The sequence below is a fragment of the Camarhynchus parvulus genome, chromosome 1, assembly GCF_901933205.1.
Source record: "Camarhynchus parvulus chromosome 1, STF_HiC, whole genome shotgun sequence".
NCBI lineage: Eukaryota > Metazoa > Chordata > Aves > Passeriformes > Thraupidae > Camarhynchus > Camarhynchus parvulus.
The window spans coordinates 107170157-107197719 of NC_044571.1; the positions used below are offsets into that span (position 1 = coordinate 107170157).

The following is a 27563-nucleotide window of genomic DNA, read 5'->3' on the forward strand; positions in this document are numbered from 1 at the left end:
TCTATGATTCATCCTCCTTCCCAAAACTTAAATTACAAGAAACTCAAACCCTGTTGATACTTTATTAATCATTATGTTTTAAATCTTAACCAGAGTTCAATTTAGAAGAATAATTATTTAGTCTCTTCTATCTTTGGTATGTTAAACCCCCTACCTGGGGAATATTTGTTCCATTAAGCAAGTTTTTGCCTAGACACTGTGGTTCAGAGAAGAACATCTCAAATAGAAAAAATGCTGTATGAAACATATAAGTTAGCAGAAGAATCTGAATACTACATGGTCCCATATGGTCTCCTCTATTAAGCAAATTATCGATTTAGCTGAATATGAAAAATAAGGAAAAGAGAGGGAAAAAATGAAAATATTTTGGTGCATTATTATTTTTCAAAACAAGACAAAGAAGGCTAGATCTTATAGGTAAGGTAAAAAAATTATATTTAGGTCAAGACCTGCAAAAGCAAAGTTGAAGGAATTTTTTTAAGGAATTTTTCCCCAAATTCATCTTAGTTAATACTTACTAAAAAGTTTTCCTATCTAGATGAAAATTCTCTTTTTCAGGAATACAAACATGAGTCTTCATGTTCTAGTAAAAATTAGCCATTTCTAAATACCTTTCAATGTAGTTTGTGATTTTGTTTTTTCTTTTCCAAAGTGAGCGTTATCCAATACTGAACTGCTTTTCTGATAGAAGTTACCGTCTAAAATGAAAATGCTTTCTGGTTAGTTTCACAAATTCAATGAGAAGATGTATTAGGTTAACTGCAGTGAATGTTTATTACAGCTAGTCAGCAACTTATTTGTTTAGATTACTTTATAGAAGCACAGTTCTGTAATCTTTGTGAATGTCACAAAGATAAATAAACATACTTATAAGTTTCTGATGCAAGACAGGAATGCTGAACATTTAGAAAGTAAAACCTGCTATGGAAAAGTTCCTGTAATATACATGGCCTCAAGTGGACTTAAAAAAAAAATTAGCCAAATTAACTTTTCTGCCTTAACTGGGTTTTTTGTTTGTTTGTTTTGTGGTTAGGTTTTCTTAATCTTGCAGTGGTTCTGTAGTTCTAGAAAATCAAGCCTCTGAGGCTGATGGATGGATGGATGGATGGATGGATGGATGGATGGATGGATGGATGGATGGATGGATGGATAAAATATTTTCACAAATCACGGTCAGATTTCATTTATGATTTTTCAAGGAAAACTTATTTCTCTCAATAAGCTCTGAACAACCAACTTAGTGATACATTATTGGAACACACAATGACATACATCCTCTATCACTTCCAGAAACTTCTCTGAGAAAACCTAGTGTATTTTTATCTCGTGTTACCACCACTGAACATCTTGATTAAATTAAACATTAAATACAACACACCTGTCCTTAATCTACATACTCTAGTTCTGAGTCTTGGTTCCATAAACCACCTTTCTCCTGAGATGTATCTACTTAGGTCATGACTAGATAGAAATTAAGTGGGGATTATTCTGAGGTTAATTCATTCAGTAGAAACCTCCAGATATTCAGCTTTATGATTCTGGCATGCCAAAGTTTTCTTTCCTAAGTGGTCTTAATATAACAGAACCAGAAGTTTTCATGGCTCCATTTAAACCATTCAAAGCCACAAACTAAGTTTGTAAGCAGAATACATCCTAGAATATTGTAATGAAGGAAACTTGTTTCATGTCATCCAAAGATCCATGACTTGGACAAAAGAAGGGGAGATTTAAAAAAAACACAGCAGGAAGAATTTCTTTCATCCTATTGTATCAGAGTAGTTTATTCTCATTAGGCTGCCTCTGGCTGCTGATTCTGCCTGCCAATACGTAGCTGGTTTGCCCCATACTCCTTTTTAAGCATGTTTCAACCTTCTGATCTGGTTTTCATTTACCCTATTAACAGGAACAGGAAAAGAAAACCAAGGGAAAATCAAACCCGAAACAAGTATATCTATTCATTGGCTCAGAAGATAAACCAAACCAAATTCCACATAGAAAGTCATAACATTTTACTCTTCCAGTACCCCAAAATACCAATTACAAATTGGTATTCTGGAGACAGAATGGCAAATATAAGTCACTGAAGTTCAATATATTTATTAACCTTGAGAAAGTAAAGTTGGCTAATAGTGCTGTCTTTTAGAAAATCTTATTTTTGGAAAATATAGTGTAATTTCCATTTTAAACTGTTACCTTATCCTGAACTGGACATCTAAGACTAGAGGAATATATACTCCTGCAACTTTAATTAGAGAATCAGAAAAAGTAATGAGAGGTAATTTTTCCTACTGTAGGGAAGTAACTTTCCTACTAAGTTACCCTTTACACAGATCAAGTTAAGTATGCAATCAGGTTTTTTCAGAATATGAGAGAGGCTGAATAATTTCATTTTAAGGATATAAGCAACAGTATAATTTATTAAACATTTCTTAAAAGCTCAAATTTCAATGCTCCTGTGGCAGGCATTTGAAGGCTTGGTGTTGGAGCAGATGGAATGCTTTATAGCAAGACTTTAATTCTCAATCCAAAAGGCATTGCTTTTGCTTCTGGTCAAAGGTGAATTTATTCCCTCTGCTAGCTCTGTCCTGGGGCTCTCCCTAGGCAAGGTCTGTCAACTGTTCCATGCTTCTGCCAAATTACGTGATGATTTTGTCATGTGGGCTAATATTCCCCAGTGATTCAGTTTTAATCAAATGCATAATAGTGAAGCATTGTTGAGCAGCGTGGTAACAAAACCAAGTTCTTTAGAGAGATATGGAAGAGGTACAGCTGGGATTTAAAACTTGTGTATGTGCAAATTTAAAAAACCCTTCCCCACCTCAGAAAGGCTCTGCAAAGCAGTTACTACAGACAGCAACTCACATTTATAAGTAACTTTATAAATCTGTATGTTTCTCACCATAATAATAGAAAATATAATTCATATTGGAATTTAAGCTGTGGAGCAAGGGATTGAGTTCTATATGGGTGAATTTTAGGGCTGCTATTTCATACATACTCCAGCAACATCCAACTAGCTCTGTAGAATTGTACAGCAGCTTGAATAATAACCTATCCAAGTGCTGGGATAAGGTTTTAAGAGACAGTGGCAGCAGCAAGAGATGGCTCCAACTACAGAAATGAGTGTCTGCTGAGGGGTACAGATCATGCAGGTTTTGCAACAATCTAATATTATACAGTAATGAAGCTGTTGTAACTGGCCATCTCAGTGAATACATGTAAATGTTTATTTTGTGCTGCACTATAGCAGTGCCTGCTATAGTTGTGTAGGAGCAATGTCTAATCCTTCACAGAGAATCATAAATAAGACAAAAACCAAGCTAAAATAAAATAAAATAAAGAACATACAAAAACTCAAAGGCCATTTCTAGGTTAGCAGATGGTTTATAGATGAATAGTGGCAATCCTGTAGAGAGAAACAGTTGATGCTGACAACATGTGTCCATAATGTACACCTTTCAAGGCTTTTTATTTCAGATTAACTCTAGTCTGGCTCTCTGGACTGAATGCCCATTTGCAGCTGGAGTGCATTAGTTACACTCCTGGAGTGTGCTAAATCTTCCAAATCTGAACCCTAGTTTCATCTGAAAGGAATCAAGTTGAGGCACTGCAAAAGCTCCCCATGACATGAGCCAAAGCTCAATAAGAAAGAAAGGAAAATATGCACTTCAAAAGCATGCTCTTGATTCAAACTAGCACACTAACAAAGATGTGCCCTGAAAATACATATGCATATCTTAGCCCACACACATATGCATATAACTATATATGTATTGCCAGCTAAAAAACAAAATAAACCAAACCAAAAATATTTCTAGCATAAATTAGTGGATATAATTAGTCTGTTTTCCTTATGAGTTAATTTACTAAAAAGCAGCATAGCTCTATCAGGATTAATTTGCCTAGAATTGTTTTTTAAACTTCAGTCTAGTTAAATTTTAAAATCTTTTAATGAGCCTTATCACACAATTTTTTCCTCCATTAAAATTTGATTTCAGAGTAGCGATCCAGTAGTTTGAAACTAGTTAAAATTGTCCATTGGCTTGGAATTTTGAATACTGAATTTCATGTTGCACATACTTGTAACACAAATGTTGCATGCTGAACAAGTTTGTTTTCTGTAATATCACTAAGTTTATCAGGGAAACTATCTATGTACATTTACCATACAGCCTTGCCAAGTGCACCAGTTGAGTTGCATTGGCAGTAACTTTCTCTTGGTAAATAACAAGTGTTTTTTATTTCTAGGCAACAATGGGAAAAATAGCTTGAAGTCTGATTCTACAGCAATAAACTCGAAGATACATATGAAAATACTCATTTAGAAATAAGAAGGTGTAGACCCAAAAAACATTCAAGTACTACTGAAAAGACTGACAAACATAACTTCTTATTTATAAGGCTAATGCAAGAAGGGCTTGTGTATTTAGTCACTCACATTCAGAGTACAACAGTTAGAAGACAGAATTTAGGGATATTAAGTGCCTGATGTTCAAGATTTCTGTGTTGGTTTAGAAGACCCTTTACGCAGTTATAAGCACTAAATATTTGGATTTTATTTAAACTTGGCTGCATTCTCATTTCCCAACAGTTTCCAGTAAGCATCTAGAGCACTTGCTAACTGAAAAATGTTCTCTTTTTAAGCATGCTATATTGCTCAGAGTTTTGCATTGCACAACTTGGGAATACATCTCCTTTGTACATCCTGAACAGTACATGCTCAGAACAGCAGGACTGTAAACTGAAAAAAGAACAGTGCAATAGCACTGGGCTACAGTAGGCACTCCAGAAGGCACCTTCCTCAGCACATCACCACTTCCTGTGGAAAGCAACTCTGTTTATCCCTAAGGACCTCAGCTGGCTGATGCAGAGCAGGACCACATCTTATTAGGATGTCTTCATCAAGTAAGCATCCCAGAAAAATCAGGACCTGGCCATAAATTCTCGGCTACTCTGCTACTTTAAAGTAGCTTGTGTTTCTGCCTGTATGTATGGGCTGTGTACTCCACAACAATATTTATATGTTCATCCCATTTATATTGCAGTAGCTGACTATTTTATAAAACTGGATGCTGTGATATTTCAGATACTCAGAATCATTTGATGTTTACAGCAGCCAATGACATGTAGGATAATATGGTGATTGGGTGAGTACCAGCTTTGAAAAGCTCCTGTCCATAGTACAAGTCCACAAGTGTCTTCAGCTGACAGCATTGTTGGGAATGAAGGGAGTTTCATTTAATATAGAATATGTTATTTCCTCCATGTTTTCCATGAAGTTCTGAACAAAGAATTGTACTGAAAACGCATTTCTTTTAATGTATACCAAAGAAGCAGAGCAATGACAAAAGCTAACATTTAAAATGCAAAACAGCCAGCGTTGTGTGACACAGTGTGAGATGCATCTCAAAGTCTTAGGGTTGACTAATTGAATTGCCATTGATAAGATGTCACTTAAAGAGACATCTCTGCAGTGAAACATGGGCTTGCTGTAAATGACCTGTCATTAGAGCCATGGGTAATGTCCGTGTCCAGACTGAAAAATATTGTAGCTCCCAGCAATATGCTCAGTAGGAATTAAAACAGCAAGAATGCTAAGAAGTCAGTGTACACGAACCACCAGAGAATTATGCCTCAGGCGCTATGTTAATTTACTTGTTGGCATACATTAATTGAAACCAATCAATAAGGCTGGTGGGACAACAGAGGCAATGCAAAAGGAGTAATCGATTGCCACACTTACTCATTTTAAACTTGGAAAACAGGAATAATTTGGTCTTAGATTTTTCATTTCTGTCAATACAGATAATGAAATTACTTATTTATTTTCTATTCTTTCAGCACTAATTATAATAACTATGATGTCTTTCAACAGCCCTCATGCAAACACCGGTATTCTGATTCGGAGCTGTTAACTTGCATATAATGGGGGTGACTTCTTCCAACTGAAAAGTTAGAAATTACATGGTTTTGATATTACAAATAGTGTTAATCATCTTGTCACAATGAAAGCCATTGCATATTTTAATAGTTATAAACTTGAATTCAATTTGATTTTTCCATATATGCCACAGTAACTTTTAAAATTTTTCATTCCCAAAGATAAATATATTCAAAGTAATTGCATAAAAAGAACAGAAAGAGCTGTGATTCTGATTTTTTTTGTTTTCAATTTCCTCTAATATATTCATTCTATATGTCCAGCATCAACTGATATAACTTATTATTTAATTTTTAATGTAGGTTTATTTTAATGTAAGTTCCTGCGGCTTTTCCTTTTTTGTTTTTCTTTTTGCTGTTTTATTTTCTACAATATTTCTATGAGCTCCAGCAGTCAGTTCTCAAGACCGCACTGCCTAAAAAACAAGATAAATAGGACCATTGCTTCCTATGTTGCATTTATCATCCTCTTTTCACAAAAACTGCTCATCCTTACTGATCATCTGTTTCCAGAGAGATCAATGGAAATCAGCACACTGCTATTCATAACTGTTTTGCACTAAGAATGGGAATTTATTTTGTGGTAAATGTGGTGCCAGGCACCATCATTATGTCTTTGGTGGCACTGAGCTTCCTCAAAATTTTTCCATAAATGATCTAAACCTAAACATTCAGCCTCTCACAAATCTGTAACAGCATTGCTTTCCTTCTGATCATGCTCAAAGGCATTAACTCCACATAATAGCGCTTAATTCAACCTCCAGACAAAGAATGGATCTGCAACAGTTGTACTTGTGCTCACTGAAGCCATGGATGTACAGATTTGGATCAGGTTTGATAATGGCCAGCTGATTCACTAAACATTGTTTGCCATGGTTTTGGAGGGTACACGCAAGACATGAAAGATGCTATGCAGAAAAAAAAAAAAAAAAAAAAAACAAAATAGACAACCCATGCATATTGGTGGTCAGGATGCTTATTAAGGGGCTTCCCACTGCTGGCAGATTTTCCCCACACTGACATTTTTACCTTGTAAGTGAACTGAACCATCCAGCTGCAAGTTCCATATATATGAATTTTTGTCCAAACTCTTGCTTAATTTGGTTCTAAAACATCAGATCTACAGGATTATTTTCTACTGTAGTCTAATTACTCCTTATTCTTGGAGGAAAAAAAAAAAAACCAAACAACACAACAAAACAAAATAATAGGAAAAAAACCACGTACAACTTCTACTTTTTTGTTAGACTGGAAATACCATAACCCTGCAGATATTACTTTTATCAGAGACTAGGAATATTGGTGAGTACTACAAGTGTAGACAGTGAGGGTGGTGTTCCTGCTAGACAAGCCTGAAAGCAAAATAGTAATTAACATCCAACTGGAAAACCAATTTTCTGTGAACTCAAGTAAGTTTCCTACAGGCCTTTAAAATTACCTCTGGACTACTAATGTGGCAGAGATTTGTGAAACACTGAGAAACAGTATCAAACTCAGGCCCTTTTCCACCATAGTGCTGTACAACAGTGTGGAGCTATGGATTATACATTTTTCAACAGTTCTCCAGCCAAAGGTCAATTCAATTCCCAGAAAGGAGAAAGTCCTGTCTGCCAATTAGTGTGTAATGTGTGAGACTGAAACCAAGTGCTGAATCCCAGGTTGCTGCTTCAGGAATTCAAAGTTAGGCTGAAGCTCATTTTCCCTCTCATATTCTCTAAATCTTATTCACAATTAACAATTTCTATAGCTGGAAGCAGCTTTTTATTTTGAAGATTGAAAGCAAGAATACTGAAATCTCCTGTCATAAGAAGTTAGAATTGTAATATACAGACTATAATTACAGAAGTGGAAGTAGATACTTCCATCTCAAACTTTATGAATTTTTTTAAACACTGGTAACAGAAAAATGTTTTATAGCAGGAAAAGAAATAGAGTATTAGATTACTTAAAGTTTTTGCTGTTTACTTGCAGCTACAGTGTAGAATTCAAAGACAGTTATTAAATAGATCTATTGAAGTAAAAAAAAAAATCATCTTTATGTAATTTACACCACTCAATTAAGATTCTAATAATGTATGATAAAAGCTAAAGACATACTAATTCTCCTTTCTTACTGTGGTAAAGGCTAAATACTTTGCATTTTATACAGTCCTATATAGTTGGTCAAATGCAGACCTAAAATTATGTAATAAAATTTCTCCTATTTGAATGGAGAGATTTAATAACTGCAATTGTGAGGAACGGAACAACAGCCAATTTATTGATTTGTTTCCTGTCAATAAATCTAGGGGATGTTCTCACATTTTCAGGAACTACTACTGATGGCAACTACACCCTATTTTCTCTGTGGTTTTCCCCTCCCTTCCTTCTTCTTTGCAAATTGTGTCATTAAGATTGTGAAAAAATGCCATAGGCTGTCCCTGCAGATGCCTGCAATGAGCAGCCTGTGCTGGGAAGGGTCCCTTCCTAAAAATTCAGGTCCTCAACCCCTTCTCCACCTCTATTACCACACTGCTGGTTACAATTCATCCACCTTCCTTCCAGCCGCAGTGGAAAATCGTACACATGAGCAAGTCAGCTCCATGTTCCCCAGTTTCCCACCAGCACATGCCTAAGTCATGCAGAGGGACAAAACAGGAAAGGATCTGGGACTGGTCTGGAGCAGCTTGCTTCTCCTGAGCCAGCCAAGAAGTACACACTGCTCAGCCACTCAGTGAGACTCACAGAACAGATAAATACTCAGGTCATGTGGACTTTAACTTGGGTCTCTTCTCCTCAGTGCTTGTAGGAACTTGGGTATCTTTGAGCCCTCAGCCTTTCAAGCAAACTAAACTGCAGAGTCAGATAGCAGATTCCAATATTAGCTCTGAACACAGAGTGGCTGTCATTGTTATTGCTCATGTGTTGTCTTTACCTGTTTGAAGCATGTGGGAAGAGGACAATGTAAAATCGTCCCAATTTCAGGTACTGGATCCCAACTATGTTGGCCAACACCACTGTGAAACCCAGCCTGACAACCAGTGTGAGTGAGTCCCCTCCTTTCAGATGAGTTTTGTCTTAGAGTCTATGGCCTTATCAGACATGTTTTAAATAGAAAAACTTTGCAAAGAAGCCAGCAGAATGTGTCCTACTCAGAGCTGTCGAGTGTCCTAAGATAAACAGCAATGAAAGAACAGATTTCTTATCAAAAGGAGACAAAATGGTTAAACAAAGGGGTAATAATAATAATAATAATCATCATCATCATCATCATCATCATCATCATCATCATCATCATCATCATCATCGTCATAAAAGGCTAACTGCAGTTAGCCTTGCTAAGGCTAAGGCTAACTTTAGTTAGGCTTACTAAAAAATCCCAGCAAAAAAGTGCTAAAAATACAGCAAACCATGAGCAGCTTTGTAAAGAGAAGACAAAGGCCAGAGTTTATCCAGAGTGCTTCAGCTGTACTTTTTTCTTTGTCCTTTAACATACAATAATTCACTGAAGTTGCACTTGAGATGCAAAAGTATCCTATGAGCAAGTACAGTACATTGTAAGGACATATAATGCTTGATTATCCTCAACCCAGTGTCTCAAATTTACGTTCGAAGATCCACATTTAAAGCATTGTGTAAATGGCTTCTCAATTTAATTAAAGGCTTATAAGCTTTATTGAATGAACTCTTCAGCATGCTCTGCTCACCAGCTTATGACTACAGAGACATTATTTAGGGAACATTAACCTCAATCCTTCATTTGAATCAAAACTTATAATTTTAAACTTTTAAAGGCAACTTATCTTGCACATAAAATTACAAACAAAACGTGGATTTCAAACATGATGTAAAATAACTGCCTATCAATCTTCCCTAGCAGACCTTCCAGGCTCATACTATCTTAGCCTGCAGATCCAATTATCCTCCAACATTTGCTGCTCAACCATGCTGAGATTATTCACCAGCCCTCCAGTTAGGCTGTAATAAGAGGTCTGTGGGTGCATTTACACTCAGAGAAATAAGGTATAAGTGCTGGAATTGCCGTCACATCTTTTTGAGTTACATGCACAGCCATAAACTGTACAGTAATGAATCAGACTATTTCCAGCTGCTTTATCCATTCATTTGCATGATATTTGGACTTGCTGATTCAAAAAAAAAAAAATCTAGGTGCAGCATGCCTTTAAGATGATGCATCTCTTGACCTAAAGGCCTTACAAACAAAGTACTAATATCCCAGGGAAGATATTTCCTCCTGTGCCCTGACAGCCAAAGCTCCAACATGGATATGTGATTATCCTCTGTAAAGGCAATCTCAGCCCCTTACTATTTTTATTATTCTTTTAAGCTTTGCATCTTAAGAAAGTAATCATACACACTGAAACTACATTGACCTCAAAGATTATGTTCTGCACAAAATTTGGCAGACTTTCTGCTGCTCAGCAAAAAAATATAACAGCAGATTAATGATAAAGTGGTTTCTGATGCTCCAGTCTTCATGGTGTTTTCTCACTGCAGTAGTTGTACATCATGGCAAAACAAAAGCCCTCTGCCACAGGACATCAGTATACATTGCCAAAAATGTCAGAACCACAGTTTTCATCCCAAAGCTGCAGCTACTTGAACTGCAGGAGTCATTTCATTAGCTGACAGCTGCAATAAGCTGTTCTTTCTCTGTGTGGAGAAGCTACTGGTGGGAGGTACAATTCACACAGGCAGCCTCCATAAATCATATACCACTTTAAGAAAAATATACTTAAGGAAACATTCACAATGCAATGTGCATTTCCTATTTATTGTCCTTATGTTCTCAGTGCATTCATTTCTTAACATTCTGTATTTCAAAAACTCTCAACAGACTATTAAGTCACGGGCAAAGTTCAGGAAAATTCAAACATTTTGCTCCCATTTGTACTATTTTTGATGATCTAGAGAATCTAGAGCCTTGGTGTTTCTTTATGACTTATTTCTAGTCAGTGTACTCCTACTGACTCAGGGAAACAGAATTAGGTCCTTTAGTAACAGATTGAAATCCTGATGCTGATGTTTATTTATTGTGTTGCTACAATGTAAGGTAACAAGAAATGGAAACTGGAAATGTAATCAGCTGAAAAAGCCGCTAAGACATTTCAAAACCATAAAGTATTAATTAAACACAGCATATCATTGCATAATTAACGTACATAGACATTTTAAAGTCTTGAATGCTGTGATAACCTTTAGCCTCCCAAATGTCTAAGGAAAGTTGTAGATGGATATGAGGTCATGAAGAGGGTGGGAAGAGGCTTTGGGGTCACAAAGGAGGATTTGCCAGCTACTGCTGAGCCAAGCAAGTAATAGGTCCTCACATCTACCTCCTCAGACGTTTTCTCTATTATTCAAACAATTTTCATGGAAACCATTGAAAATTGCTGGCAGGTAATACTGCAGCTGGACACCCAGCTTTGTTTTGCTTCTTTAAATCCATGTCACATTCACCATGTGAACCCAAATCAGGTGTGTAATCTCCATTCTCACAGCGAATCCCCTCTATTCTTCACCAGCAGCTTATTGCTAAAGAAACAGAAATGCTACATTTGAACAAAAATAACATTAACAGAAAGGTGGGTTGTGTAATATTTTTGTATTGCATTTACTGCCCCTTTTATTTTTTTTTAAATCACACAACATTATACCAGCAATTACACAGCTTGTAGTTTTGTTTTGGGGTTTTGTTTGTTTTTCTTTTGTTTGTTTCAAATTTTTGTTTGCTTTTCTTTTGCTTGTTTCAGTTTTGTTGTTTGTTTTTCTTTTGTTTGTTTCATTGTTTTTGTTTGGTTTTCAGTTTTGGTTGGTTGGTTTGTTGGTTGATTTTGGGTTTTTTTTTTAATTTGGAAGCACACTGAAAAGGACTGATGTGGACATTTCACTTCTGAACTACAATCGTTCTACTTGAAGTTATTAGTACCAACCAATTAAAAAAATCTACTGCAGTTGAAGCAGATTCTTGGAGAGGGGTGTCACATCTCTGTGACAGACACATAATTACCTGTCACATCCCCCCGTGCTCCCAAGCACCAAGGAAAAACAACAAAGCAGGGAAAAACAGGCACCTTCCTCCTGCATGGCTCTAACCAGCAGGTGCTCCAGGTGGAGCAGCATTTAAGTTCTCCTAGCTGGCTACGTAAGCAGTGCTTATCCATTCAGCTTTCTGAGCCAGCTTAAGAAGTCACAGAGAAGAAGAAAAATTCACTGCCAATGTTATGTATTTCCGTTCTTTTTTTCCAGAATTGCTGATGAGAAGAGTATCTGTTCCACTAGAGGGAGGAGCAGGCTCAGGAACTGAATTTCCAACTAATATTCCAGTGCCACCTACAATAACAGATTTACTCCTATGTGAAGGATGGTCTGTGGTCAGAAAGTGTTGAAAAGGCACAACTGGAATAGGAAGTTTTGTAACAAGAAAAATAAAAGAAAAAAGAAAGAGGAAGAATCACACTTGAGGTACATTTGGATTTCTTGTTTTGTCCCTGTTTATCTTGAAAAGGGGATGTGGTTTTAGTCATAAATAATTTCTTTCATAATGTATATAAGTTTCTCGAAGATGCTTTTCTTTGACGTAGAGATAAAGCTACCTGGAGCAGAGAAGCAATTTATAGTTTCTCTCCTTTCCTGTAAAGGGCTTCATGTAGATATTTATTTTCTTGTATTCTGTCACATTGCTTCTTATTGCCAAGGTTTGGTAGCAAGGTATTATCTTCATCTGAAAACTGGTATATTTAAGAACTTATAGATTACTCATACCTCTCAAATATGAAGATATTAATATTTGTAATTCTGGTGCTTTTTCCCCTGAAATATAGTTGAGATAGAACAGACCTAGAGGTTTCAAATTTTCATTTTTTCCCCAAAGAAAGCTCAAAAAATGCAAAGCCCCCATGTCAGAGCTTCTATCTGTTCACCTGCATATAACAATATGGCAAATCACTGTCATGGAAGGATTTAAATTCACTCCCTGCAGAAACTATTTTTAGTGACTTTGGCTGGGACAAGTCCCGTGACTCTTCAGTGCAGCCCAAGGAGACAAAGGAACAGCTGTATCTTATGCAGACAAGCAAGGCTACAAGGAGACATGGCTGCAGTCCAACCTATCCATCCTACCTGGCAGAGAATAGCTGTGCCAGGAGAGGAGGACACTCATGGAAGAGATGGAACCTGCCACACATTCCTCTCCTCCTCCTCCTCCCACTCTGAAAGAGTGCTCAGAGTGATGCTCAGTTTCTCCTTCAGGGCACTTTGTGATGCCATCCATGCAGAATGCACAATACTAAGCAGGTTTCTGTCTTCTGGGTGGGTTTGACCAGCAGCTGTCAGGTTTGACTCTCCCACTGATGACTGAGAGACAGTCTTCAACCAACCAACCAACCAACCAACCAACCAACCAACCAACCAACCAACCAACCCCCCTCTGTGTTGTGCAATCAATCTAGACATGACTCCAACCTAGAGGAGTGCCGTATCCAGAGAGGAGGGTGCACTTAAATGAGTTTTTAAGTCCCCAGGGAATAGGTTTCATAGTGCTTTAGCACACACCCCTAGAAGATCTTGTGTCTTGCAGAGGTTTCAATGCATTTTACATTCCATCAGGCCAGAAAGAGGCATTATCTACAGAGCTTAAAAAAATTCTGTTTATCCTGGACCAAAAACATTAAAATCCTTGGATATTAAGACAGAAGCCTTGAACTTGATGGGATGCAAAGAGTAGGGTCAACGTGCTTCTGGCAGCCCCAGCAGGAAATGTGCTGCATGATTTTATATTGCCTAGTGTTTTCTAAATATTTAGTCTCTCATGCTTCTCATTACTGTAGCTCAGCCAAGAATCAATGAAATCTGAGTAACTGAGGTCAGCTGAAATTTTCCTGCCTTCCCAGAGATGTGTGAGGGTTTGAGCCATTCTCCCAAGCAGCATGTTATATTACAGTCAGAATAAAACCAGAAAGAGCTTTAGAATCACCCATGATCCTCTCAGCAGAAAAGGGCAGAACTGTCTTGTACTAAACTGCAAGAAATATCTAGTGGTTGTCTTATTATAGGTTACTCCTGACAGCAGGATAAGAAGATGTGTGTAGTCTGAGATTAGAAATGCATTGCAGAGTCATATAGAGGTCAGTGAGGAGAAATTTGCATTATTTTTCTATTCCCAAAGTATATAGATTTCCCTTCTGACTGTCTCGATCTGTGATGATAAGCAGATGAGCAGAAAAGCTGTAGGATTCACACTTGGTTCCTGTTGTCAGACAGAAACATTCTGAATAACATCTTCCTCCTATGGCTGGGCTCTCTCTGGATCAATGCAAGGTTATGGCCACTGCCTCTTTTGATCTCTGCTGATTAGAACAGAACTTGTGTCTCATTAGTCAGAGTTGGGTGACGCTGGGCACAGAGGGCACTTTAGCAACAGCAGATTATGAACTCTGCAGCCTCACAAGAAGTATCACAATAAAATGGATGTATTTTGCTTCTCAGTATTCTGCATGCCTTGGCATAGATCAAGATCATTTTCACCTGATTTCATCTTTTAAAGTGCTGCCTGTTGCTGGGGGTTGCATAAAGTGGAATTGTTTCATTGGCACCAATCAATGGGAAAAGGTACAAAAGAATTATTGTTGTTGTACATAAAGTTATTTATCAAGTAAAGCAAACACATACCCATTAAGAAATGTCCTAATATAAGCAAGGAGGGTAACCATCAGCAAAAAAATCAGGAGTCCACTTTGAGTCTATAGGCATTTTTTTCCTTACATATAAATATCTGTGACCTCAGATAATGAACTAGAGATTTACCCTAATGAGAGTAGAAATCTATTCTAGCAGACTTAGGATAACCTTTCCTGAAAAATAGGCTGCAATATTTAAATAAACAATATTCAGAGTACATGTTTTTACAGAAATATAGTTGTGAGCTACATTGCCAGTGTGAATGGGATATTGCATATTTTCACATTGGCTCTATCATACATGACATTAAAGGAATGATATTGAGAGAAGATAATGAAATCATTCAGATCACCTACTTCAAATTCCTCCTGGTAGAGATTTTGAGAGACTTATTTCTTATTTAAAGAAAAAAAAAGGTCACAGTGAGGAGGGTTGCTCATATTACATCTACAGTGTGAGAAACAAAAAAAAAAGAAGAAAAAGAAATTTGCAATTGCAATTGACATGTCAATAAAAACAAACCACTTGTATTACACAAGCTAGTGATAGAAACACAACACCCTTCTGCAATCGAGTTTGAGTATGGCAAGACATAAAAATGCCCATTCTTCTGTCAGCCATTTATGCTTACTATATTTTAATATTTGTTATCAGAACTTTTAAGATTAAAAAACCTCACTATCTCAAAACATGTCCAAGAGCTAACTTTGTATCTTATACATTACATGTGCATTTCAAGAATGAAAACTTTGTACTTCTCAAGTTGAACTGTTATGCACAGAACCCTGTGCATTTGATTAAAGTATGGTTTTGATCTTTTGCAACTGAGATAATGCTTCAAGATAGAGAGATACCTCTTATCCTCCACATTGCTGAGGAACTAGAAAATTAAACTGCGTGTTTGGATAATGTGTTGAACACAAATGATGTAATAATCTTCATTTCACCTTGGCTGTAAAATTACAGAAAATGTACTCTTTTCCTGTTAGAAGAGAAGAAAACTGCTTCTTGGTTTTGTTTGCCATCTAGTAATTTTCATTATTTAGATATATATTATTTATTTGGTGGTACTTTCCTTACTGTGTCTGTTTTCTGATATGAGGTTCACTAATAACACAAAGGCTCTGGGATACTCCAGAATACACTTCAGCAAACAGAGACAAATTTAACTCACAGTGTCAAATCTCCATGCAAGATGAAGAATATTTGGACCTCATAATTCCTCCTGCCATACTTTCCATTCTCTCATTCCTCTCGTATTGCACCCAGAGGAAGTGTTCCTATCTTTGCATAACAGAATGGAGATAGTTCAAAAGAGTGCCTTGCTTTCATCCATGGACAGCACACCCAAACTGAAAGTCATTTGAAACAGTTTCTTCAGCACTTCATTTTTGAGCCATAGGCAGTTAAACTTGATAACCATACCCTGATATGGGAAACAGTGACACTTTTTGAATTTCCTTAGACCTTATGGGTGCCGTGTTCTCAAGAACAGCTTTTTTCTTCTTTTGAAAAACATTCAGAAGGGTTATTAGCCAAAAATACTTAGCTGCATCAGGGGCTTATCTGGGGACTGAAGTTGGCTTTATTACATTCAAATATTTCAGTTAGAATTGTCTGCAGTCCTGTCCGCCTGCAGACAATTTGTTTAATTTTTCTGTTCAATTTTTTAACACAGAAAAGATTTTTTGTTTCAGTTGACAGCTACAAAAACTCGAGCGTGGGTTCAAAGAGTCAAGACATGTCCTTAAATTCATTTATCACTAATAAAATTCTTTACACAGCTAGGGTGGATTTGAGACAAACTTGCAGAGTAATTGATCTGAGTCACAACTGCCACTGGTGATAAAAAAGAGAGTGAAAGAAAAGCATTTCGCTTTTACATCTTATGTTGGGTGTGGTAGGAATTGCAGTTAGAAGTTTAGTAAATTGGAGAGTTTTATGAGGAATCAAAATGACGTTACAACTCTTTTGTCCAGCTGTTCTTAGTAAAATCCTAAAGTATTTGCATTCTTGGAACAAAAGCAAGTTACAAACACTGTTGCAATTTGTTCAGATTTCCATATTTGCCAAGGGCAGCACCATACGCAGTGAATCTCCTCCATAGTTAGGTAATTTGTTCTTACACCTATATTGGTTTGGAGGATCACTTTACCTTTCATCTTTAGGGGTGTTTTTGGTGCTTTCTATCACTAGTTTATTTTGAGTGTTGAAGTGTTAATGAAGACTTTAAAAAGTTCCTTAAGGCTTGGGTTTTTTTTTAGAATGTACTGCAGGACAATAAAAAATGTGATTTAGCAACAACACATTTGCTCACAGGGTCTTACAATGACAAAACTTCTTCCCTTACCTTTCTACAGTTAGTTTTAGAAAGAAAAGAGCTAGAAGCACAAAAAAAAAATTAAACAAAACAAACCAAGTGTTTAATTGACACTTGTATCTGAGGTCAAACAGGCATATAAAATAGTAGAAGCATAGGAGTGATATATTAGGCGACATAGTCAGATATGGTTCTTTTTTAATATGGAATCACCATTATAGCAAACTTAGTGTGTAAAGTCAACATTGTTGCCAAGTGAATTCTATTTTAACAGATGAGTCAAATTCTTTCTTACGTTGCTTTTAGGAGCAGAACAGACTTGACTGTTATGGGGAATAACAATGATTAACACACAAGTTTATTTTTTATGCCTCCCCATTTCTTCTATCACACAGAGGCTCTGAGAGGGAAAGGCAGAGTTTATGCAGAACGATTTCCCCAAAACTGAAGAAAGTGATCTAGAAAAAGCCACATTCGAATTGCTACTTAAGGTGTTTCTTTCCTCAGCCTGAAAATTTCTCCAGAGGGATGGGAATGATGCAGAACTTTCTCAGATGGGAGCTTGAATCAACCTCACAGTGATGCAGAATTGGGATGAAAGGACTTTTGAGCTCAATGCCATGCCTCAGCTGAAGGAAGCCCTACGCTCTGAGCCAGGTGAAGATCCAGGCGGAGTGAACTGCAATGCAAGCCATGGCAATCTTAAAAGACTGAGGAGAAGGAGAAGGAATTATATATTGGGAAGGAATTGCTTCATATGGAAGTAAGGGACCTCAGTTCCTGCTCTTGCCAGGTTTCGAGACTGTTTTAGGTATATGATACCTCCTCAGCCCTAACAAACTATTCAGTATTATTATGGTTCAAGGAAGATTATAGGAAGATGAACAAGGAACATCTTCCATCTCTATTGTCCTAGGCTGCAAGGAAGAAAAGATGACAACTGGGGATAAGAAAAGTCTGTGGCTCAGAAACTCAAGCACTTGTCTGAAGACAAGACTTTCTGGACTCTGGCTCCTACTCTGCTTAAATTAATTTAAAACATTATAACCACAGAGTTTTTGTCTGAAACCAGTTGTATTACAAAGTCAGACCAAAACTAGCAGTATTTCCCCTCAGCTGGGGACAACCAGTAAGTCACCAATGCACACTGCTGTTGCCTGCCAACTCATTTTCTCCTGCCACATTCATATTGTTGGTAAAAGGATCAAACCAACTTACTCCTTTTAATAAGGAGCAAGAGATGATCTGGGTATGAAAAGAGCACAAATACAGTCAATGTGTCCACTAGTAACAAAGGAAAAAGCTAGAGGACACCTAGGGAAAAAAATTTACTCTATGAGAACATGACTTGGCAGACCTGGAGAACAGATCTGAAAATGGCTGAGAAAAGGTGGATGATACAGGATTGGAAGGAAACAAAAACGCCCTTATGGAATTGACACAGAGATGGCCAGGGGAGGGAGGAGGATGGTCCACACTTGGATCTCACTATGGGCAAGGACAGATTAATGAACGGAGAAGCTTGTAGGAGAGAGTTAATTGAAGCAAAGGATTGATGTGTTTGGACAGACTATAAACTGGCAATGGTGAGAGAGAACTGATGGGGCTGATGATTAGAAGAAGGATAGGGAATGAAAGATTTATAGACTGAGCAGTTTAGACACATAGAGTATTACAGGTGAAACATAGACTATCTATTAAGTCTCTTGTAAATTGGAAGAAACATTTCATTGTATCTCCCTGCAAGGTGAGGATTACTTGAGTCTTGTGAAATCTAATGTGCTGTTTAACCTACATGCTCAAGTACAGATCCTTGTTTTACAGTTCTTTCAAGGGCTTTATGGTTATTTATTTTCCTTGTCCTTTCTACAGCTTTTTTTAAGTCTATAATGTAATTGCTGGGGAGGGCACATGATAATTCTTTTTGTATTTCTGTTATGTGATGGATCATTTTGGTGGATGTAGAAATTTGAAATTATCTAAACTTTCCTTGAAGAGACTCTTTTTCCTATAACACAGGCAGATATGTGCACAAATCCACTCAAATTGCTTTAGTTATCATGTTATGAATCATGGAAAGAGGTTTAAGAAACATTAGGCCATATGTTCCTCCTGAACCTGGAACCAAGGCCTGAACTATTTTCACAGGGCTTGACTAATACAACTCAAAATAAACTGTTGACAAAAAGTGTTACCCAGAAGCTTTAGTAGTGATATGCAATTATTCCATTCTTTTCCTCAACAGAAGAAACACAAATATGCAAAGTTCCTGATCTTGTATATTAACAAAGTTAAGGAAGTAACAAGGCTGTACAGAAATACATAAATACAACGGCATACTCTATATATGTTAAAAAAATATATAATTTGCATTTTAAGACACAGAAAAGGGCATCTGGAAAAGACACACACATTGAAAAAGTAAAGTTTAGGCCCACTATCTAAATCTCCATCTCTTTCTTCCACAAGCACAGGTTTGCAGTCTCAGATGCATTCACACATTACACAAAAACTTCTGCCACCTGCTACCTGACAGTTCAGGTCTGGCTCTAAAGCAAAGCAACATGAGATTGCTTCATATTTCTGAGGACACAGAACACATTTAAAAGGGCAGGTGCAAAATTTGGGCAAACAAAAATTAAAATAATAGTCATGCTTTTTTACCTAAAGACTCATTTGCTTGACAACTTATTCCACCACAGAAGCATCACAGGCCATGGAATTGCTCTCAAATAAAAGATCTAGAAAATATAAATCCCTTCCTTTCTCACATCATTCTTTTTTATTTCTTTCTCCTTTGTTTACACACTTACGTGTTGACTCATACAAGTTTGCTAAATCATGCCACAGCAAACATGTCAGGGAATCCCAGAGAGAAGACAGACTTGTCAAGTCTCAGTTCTGCTTAATACTTTACACATGGGTAAAGCACATTGCATCTGCTTATCTGTATACATTAAAATTTCCTATGGTTTCCTAGAAAAACAATGAAAATCTGAGCCTCCTATGAATAACATATTTGCCTCTATTGCTTAGATTGAAGACTGGTTGTGCATACATGCCTTGAAAAGTTACTTGAAGGAAATACTTTTTATGTATAAGGTCCATGTGGATTATGTTGCTTATTGTGGTCCAAACTCAATTGTATCAGAGACAATATAAAAAGTCCAGAAAGAAGGGGAAAAGAAAAAAAGCCCCAAACAAAAGAAATAAAGAAAAGCAACAGGACTCAAATAACCTTGCCTATTTTTTAAAAGCCTGTTGGGAGGTCTTTGTCACCTTGCAGATGCCTCATTGTAAAACTGGTTGAGTCCTCCTCATTTCTCCAATATTCAACTAGTCAATACTCGACACTGAGGATTCAATATTACCAAGGAAAGCAAGAGGAAAAGGTTGAAATTTTGTTTCACTGACTAAAAAGTCAATCAACAATCACCAAGCTAAGCTGTTTCAAGTTTCCACAATGGCATCCTTTGTTTTTATGAGGATTCTTATGGAAATCAGTGCAGCTTCTAGGCAAGCATCACCCATGGCACCAAAGATGCTTGCAGAAACCTGTTATTGTAGAGGGCTGGGACAAAATTGCTATACAATTTGCAGAAGTTTGGCTGGTTTTGCTGTGAGACTGAAAAGCAATAAATTACTCTGAGAAGCATTAGAATTAATTTTACTAGCGTTCTGCCTCCTTTCCTTGCCCCTAATCACCAAAAGCTGTCTCTCTTTCCACACTCCTATAGCCTCTTCATGCCAGTGTAATGCCCCTGGAATGAACAGCAGTGCAAGATGCAAGTAGAAGACACACATGCAGACAAATATAAAATGAATTAAGAGCAGCAGCACGTAGTAAAAGTCGGATGTGACGTTTGGAGATTAGCCTTGCTACTCCATAATACAACAGGACATTCTTTACCTGTTTTGTGTACAAACTCCATACAACAAAGGCTGATCCTTCCTTAAGTGAAGAAGATGAACTTCAGCTTAATAAGAAACCTTCCCAAATGTTACTTCTTGCCTATCAGTTGAACCTAAACATGTATTTACACGTAATGCTCTACTATTAGAGAACTGTCCCTTCTGCTCACTTATCTGTGAAACATGGGCATGACATGAAACATTTTTTCCTTAAAAGAAAAAGAAAAAGCCTCTAAAGATCTTCAATGTACTCAGCATAACCAGCAACTTAAAAATAATTATTTTTTATAACTAAAATGTGAAATTGAACTGAAAAACATCTTAACTCCGTTTAAATCCATTTTTGAGTCATCAATCATTAATTAACATACATCCCAATGAACATGAAGGAAACAAACAACAACCAAAAAAAATATTGGATTCTGATCTTGTTATAGGTAAAGTTAATTGCATCCTGAATTTCGCGTGTGTGTTTTGCACTTCTCTCTCCATAAGTCTTTTTTTTTTTTTTTTAATACTTTCACACTCAGGTGCGGCAACACTCCTGCTGCCAACCCTGCACAGAAGCAGCGGCTCTCGCTCCATCCCCCCCGTGGCAGAACCGCGCAGGGACCGAGAGGAGCCGGCCGAGAGCCTCCCCCCGCACCGGGACGGGGCTCGGTTCCCTGCGGCGGCGGGGCGAGGGCGCGGTACCCTGCGCTGGCCGGGCGGGCACCGCGCCGAGCATCCTCCGCCAGGGGCGGGGGAGACGCGGGTCTGCGGCACTGCAGCAGCAGGAGCAGCTGCTGCAGCGGAGCCGGAGACGACCTCCCTCCTTTCTCCTTCTCCTCCTCCTCCTTCTTGTCCTTCTCCTCCTCCCCCCGCCCCGCCGCGCCGCTCCATTGTGCGGGGAGGCGGCCGCACAGCCGCGGGATGCGCATCCCCTCCGCCCCTGCGCAGGGGGAGAGGCGCTCCCCCCGCCCACGGCTGGCGGGCACGCTGTCACACCCCCCTCCAGGGCTGCGTTTTCCATGTCTAAAAACGCTTATACATCTACATATATGTATATACACACGAACAAATATATATGCACATTCCCCCCCTCCCGCGCAATTTCGCTCCCCGTCGCGGGTAGAGGAGGGCGCTTGCCCCGCAGCGCTGCTCCTCGGCGGCGGCATCCCCACCAGAAGGGAAAAGGTTACCGCAAGCGCGGCGAAAACAAAGCCGGCGCTCCTCGCCCCGCCAGAAGTTGCGGTGCGGATCCCCCGCTCCGCTCCGCGGCGGGACCGCCGGAGAGGCACCCCGAGATCGCCCGGGATGCCGGCTGCGCAGCGGCCAAACTTCTTTGTTAATCGCACCCGAGCCCGCGGGCGGCCAGAGGAGCGGGGAATGCAATCCGCAGAGCCCCCGGCAACTTTTTCCCGACGAGGCGCCCGCCGGCGGTACCCGCGCAGAAACTTGTTGGACCGCTCGCCCTGCGCACTCGCGACTCTCGCATCCCCGCTCCCGCGGTGACCTCTCCCGGCGCCTCCGGGAAAGTGTTGCCTCCCTCGCTCGGTGCCGGTGCCCGGCAAGCGGGAGCGGCCATCCCGTCCCTGCGGCTGCCGGCCGGAGCCCCGCACCGGCCGCTACTTCGGGAGTTTGGGCACTCACCCTGCGGGATCAGGCGGCTCTCAGAAAACTAGCGGTTCCATCATCCAGGCAGTCCTTCCCAACTTTCCTTGCATAGGGCGAGGACAGAGCTCCGTGTATTTATATGGAGAGGGAGAGCGAGGGTGAGAGAGAGAGAGAGAGAGAGGAAGCGCGCTGAAGTCGACAAGCTGTTCGGCAGACTTTTGAATAAAAGGGGGGATGAAACCGGATTCTTCCCAGTATCAGGACCTTGGAGAAAAAAAAAAAAATCAAATCCTTCTCCGGAAAGGGATTCTTTCGGCCCCGTTCCCCGCGTTACTCTCAGGGCTCGGAGCGGGAGGCATTGCATACAAATAGAGCCCGGCAGCGGCGGCGATTGGCGGCGGCGGCGCCCCCCGGGTCCTGCCGCCACAAAGCCGAGGAGCGGCGGCGGCTCCGGGGCGGGCACGGGCTGGGGGACGGCGGCGGGGGCGAGTCCCGCTCAGCTGATTCGTTACCTCGCCCATTGTGATGCGTGCCGCAATGTTCGAGCGGGAGAAAGGCGCGTTGCGAAAGGATGTCGTGCCACCTCGCCTCGCCTAGCTGCTCTTGCAGGGTTATTGTGCGGTGCGGTGTGAGAAATGGGGCTGATCTTTAAAAACAGGAGTTTATTTGTCTACAGCCTTTTTCTAAATCTTTCTCCTGTGCTGTCACCATCGTTCCCTAATAATTATGTAGTTACTTCAGTAATCAATTATTCATTGAATTCCACTTACCTATGCTTTTTCTTTTTCAAGTTATGGCTTTCCAAGGGCACATCCGCTCCTCAATGAAAAAAGGAGTAAACAAATATTCCTTAAATTTAAGCAACTTATTCCCAATTAAAATAAAATAAATAAAAAAAACCCCAACAAAACAGTTATCAGCATAAGTTTTCTCCATGACAGAATACAGAGACAGACAATTAATGATATTTAAATTGTGGTCCATTTTTGGATGCAAGGAATCATTGCACTAAGGGACATACCCCATTTGAAAATCCAGGCAACGAAAGGACCACAAACAGATGCAGCATTTATGTATCAACTGCCACATGGAGAGCAAATGTGAGATAATGACAACAAGGGTCGACATAATGAGGAATGAAAGCAACATAAGCACTTTTATATATGAAAGAGTATCACGTGTAGCTAAACTTCTGTTACTGCCTGTAGATAATATACTTTATATAATAAGCATACATTTAGATAATAACCATTAATAGGCTTAAAACTATCTATGTAATGAAGTCTTTTAAATAGTGTATGAAGATTATCTGGGAACAAAGCCTGCAATATATTGCAAAGCATGATACTGTTGAAAGCCTAAACATGCCACTTGTCCTATACAAAAGAATGGGAATCAGAGACATGGGGACAAAAGGTCCAATGTGTAAGGTGTTGTTTACATGGCAAGGTCCTTACAGCCTAGTTAATAGAGATATCACAAATATTATTGACAGGTCATACATAGAGCAAAAGGTTATTTGCCACAGTCCCATTATTTCACCAGGTATACACATAGAAAGAGACAAGATAAAACATGGAGGAAAATCAAGGGTTTAAACTACTCTTGGACTCTCAGGATTACTCTTTGAAAGAAGTACACTGTAGACTTTGGAGCAGAGCAACAGAGAGGGCAGGAGGAAATCAGCATTTTGTGCATCAGTAGGCTCTGATGAGAGAAATGCTGACAAGTATGGGATCAAAATCACCTCTTCAGTTCAGATCTACCTCACACCTTTCATCTTTAAGTATGTGCATCTTGTTACAAGAAGCCTCTCTGTTCTTTGAATTCTGTTGCTGCTTTGTTTTTCGGATGTTTCATCTTTTAGATAAATGCTACAAACAAGTAGCATTTCTGTTGTCAGAGGAGCTATATTAGAACAATTAATAAACAATTTATCTATGAATATCTAAACAATCTTCTGTGAATACGCATCTTCAGTTATCACTGTACGTACACATACATATATTTTCTTGTTAAATAGAAGAAATTTGAGCTTCAGTTAGGTTACTTTGAGAACAGCTGCCTATTGCACTAGCAAATACGAGTTGTAAAGGAAGATGTAGTTGTTTGCAGTTTTGGCCAAATACTGTTTCACTGTTTTGCTTTTGTTTCTCTTTAGCTCTGCTTCGAACAAATTGTGTTTACCTGAGAGTTCTGGATATGTCTCTCATAGTTTATTACTTCTGTTACACTTGCCATCATCACCTTAAGGAGATTTCTGATTAACATCAGTTTAAAAGATAACAGGCTCTGGGCTATTGTATTTAACAAAGTAATGTGAAATCATTGGCAAATTTGAAAAGAAAAGGGTGGATTAGTATATATGCCGATGAAGGAGGCAACAACCAACGCTATCACAATTAAGAAATTGCCCTGTGAAGGAGAGAAATTACTATGGCCATTGTAGACCCTACAGAGATTAATGGAATATGGCTGTGAAACTGTTTCAATAGATAAATTGGGTGGGTGGTTAAACATCTGAGCAAAGATGATTACTTTGTAGTGAAACAAAACAAAGAGGAATAAATCACAAAGCTGCTCTATTACCACAATTAAAATGCAATTGCTTGATCAATTATCACTCCAGCTAATAGCTTGATGGAAGACAAGCAAATAAATAAAACATTATGCTAACCAAAGATCTTTGGAACATATTAATAATACTTGTGTGCTTACATGTTTCCTTGTTTGCATTAATTTATGCCTAATACACGTGTAGTGCATTACATGCCATAAGCAAGGCTGTATATAATGTGATTAGTGATTCCTTTGTAGTTTAAGAGTAAACATCAATGATACAAAATCATTATAATGCACACAGTGGGTAAGCATCCAACACACATTTAGACAACTGCTACATTTCAGTATTTCCTAGATCTCTAAGAATCTTCTTGTATCACATATGTTCCAGCCGAAGGGGATTTGGGAGAATTTTGCTTTGGAACAGTTTCCAAGGTCAGCATATGTGATGACACATGTTGGCTCCCAGCTTGCCCTTGGAAAATGACTGGAGTCTATGTGGACATGGGGAGGCAGTAAAGCAAAGGGTGGCTGTCATATATCAGCATTACATTTTTATATCTGGTAATCAGCAAAGCATGCATCCCTGTACAGGAAGGGAAGTGGTAACACCTATGTTTGTATGAAATAAAACCCAGGGCATAAAGGTAAATAGCTTGTACAGAATGAGAGTGCTATGATGACCTCATCCAAAGTCAGTGGCAGTGACCAGATTTGTCCCCTTGACCCAAAGTCCTGTTCAAATATAATACTTGATTTCCCTGTAGAAGCATTCATATAATGTAGGGGGATAGAACATAAGAAAATAAAGATAGTGTAGAGAGTAACCTTACCCCTAAGGAGTTGCAGCTGGGCCAATTATCAAAGATTAGAAACAGGCCTGACTTTAACAGGCCACAGCTGTAACCAGTGAGAAGCAGAGTGCTATAAAAGAGTGGGGTGGCTGGGTGAGAGGGGAACTGGAGCCATTTGGCTGCTTTGTGAAGAAGAAAGAGGCAGTGCTTGGAGGAGCTGCCCACAAGAAACACCAAGAAGGTATGAAAATTTTGCAATAAGATAACAGCAATGTAATATAGTTTAAATAACATTTTGTAGTGATTATTTTAGCATGGGGGAAAATATGTATATCTATTGATTAACAGCAACACAGCTTCTGTTAGAATTTGGGTAATATTTGAGAAGATGTTTTCAGGTACAATTTAATGGCAATTAGTTCCTAGATTCAGTTGTAGAGAGTTATGTCTGGGATTTTTTAAAACTTTTTTAGTGCTTTTTCCTATGCAAAAAAAGATTATACGTCTTTGGCAAACTTGTTTTGCCCTTCCCAGGTTAAGAATAATCAGAAAACATATAAAGCATATGGACACACTTGAAGTGAGCAGTGTATGTTTTGAAAATACACAGGTTTTGCTGGAGTGTACTAATGAAAGAGCAGAATTTGTGGTGTCCTTAAAGCTATAACAGACCTCACCAGATCCCTTGTGTCCTGTTTTTGCTCCAAATATAAGTGTCATCTGCATAAAATCCTTTCACTTCTATTCTTGCAGTTAATTTTTATTCTTGATTATCTGTATTTGCTAGTTTATGTGGAGAAAAGTCTGACACTCTTGCCATCTCATCACTTCTGAGTAAAACAGTTTGAAAAATGAGGATTCCTTCCCTTTAACTTTATTATTCATAATGGCCAGAGATACCTCCTCATTTCAGCCTGATGAAGGCAGAATTTCAATGTAGAAAAATTTTGCAAGGAGAAGAGTATCATGGTCTCTGAAGAACAACAATTTGAGTGGGAAATTGGGCTTTCAAATTCTCCTAGAATTATGGGCTGAACCTTCTTCAAGTACCCTGTATTACCCAAAATCAAGTACATCTAGTGATGAAAACATGGGAAGGAAGGAAAAAGAGCAGATAAAAGAAAACTCTGAATGATTAAAATGAGATTTCAAAAGGAATTGAATAGCATTAGAGAAACAGAGAATGTTTTGGGTTGGGAAGGGTGATAAAAATTATTTCTTTCCAACCCTGTGCCATGGCAAGAGACACCTTCCACTCTCCTAGGTTGCTCAAAGGCCCATCCAATCTAGCCTTGAACATTTTTGGGGATGGGGCATCCCCAGTTTCTCTGGACAAACATGTGCCAGTGCCTCACCAGCCTCACAGGGAAGAATTTCTCCCGAACAGCAAATCAAAGCCTGTTCTCAGCTTAGAACTATTCGCCCTTGTCACATCACTACGTGCACAAGCCTACATATATACAAGAAATGTACTGTATTGAGCAGAAACACTGGTCTATGGTTAAGAGTAGACAATAACAAACTTTTTTACAATAGAAGTGTAAGAAAGACTAAGGACTGATTTAATGAACTCAAGCTGCAGTTGTCTTTGTTGCAGGGCGTGAAGGATGTAATTGAAGAGGGACATTCAGCACCTCATCCTCTTATAGGGTCACCGATGTAGCCCCATACACAATCCTTTTATTCCAAAGCCCAAAACACTTTCAGTCTCATTGACATCTGTTATCAGCAGTGAGGAATGGTTGCAGATCACAACTCCATGT

The 27563-nt window shown here is 38.7% G+C and overlaps 1 protein-coding gene across 4 annotated transcripts in view; it reads right to left on the reverse strand.

Moving 5' to 3' along the window:
- Positions 1–22876, reverse strand: part of ROBO1 (roundabout guidance receptor 1) — a 688715-nt gene extending 665839 nt beyond the window's left edge. For 3 of the 4 annotated variants that reach the window (XM_030954600.1, XM_030954625.1, XM_030954591.1), the window contains exon 1: positions 22481–22876. The gene's annotated coding sequence lies outside the window, so the exon portion shown is untranslated. The remainder of the gene's footprint in view (positions 1–22480) is intronic. The other variant, XM_030954609.1, reaches the window with a different exon arrangement.
- Positions 22877–27563: the final 4687 nt, after the last annotated feature.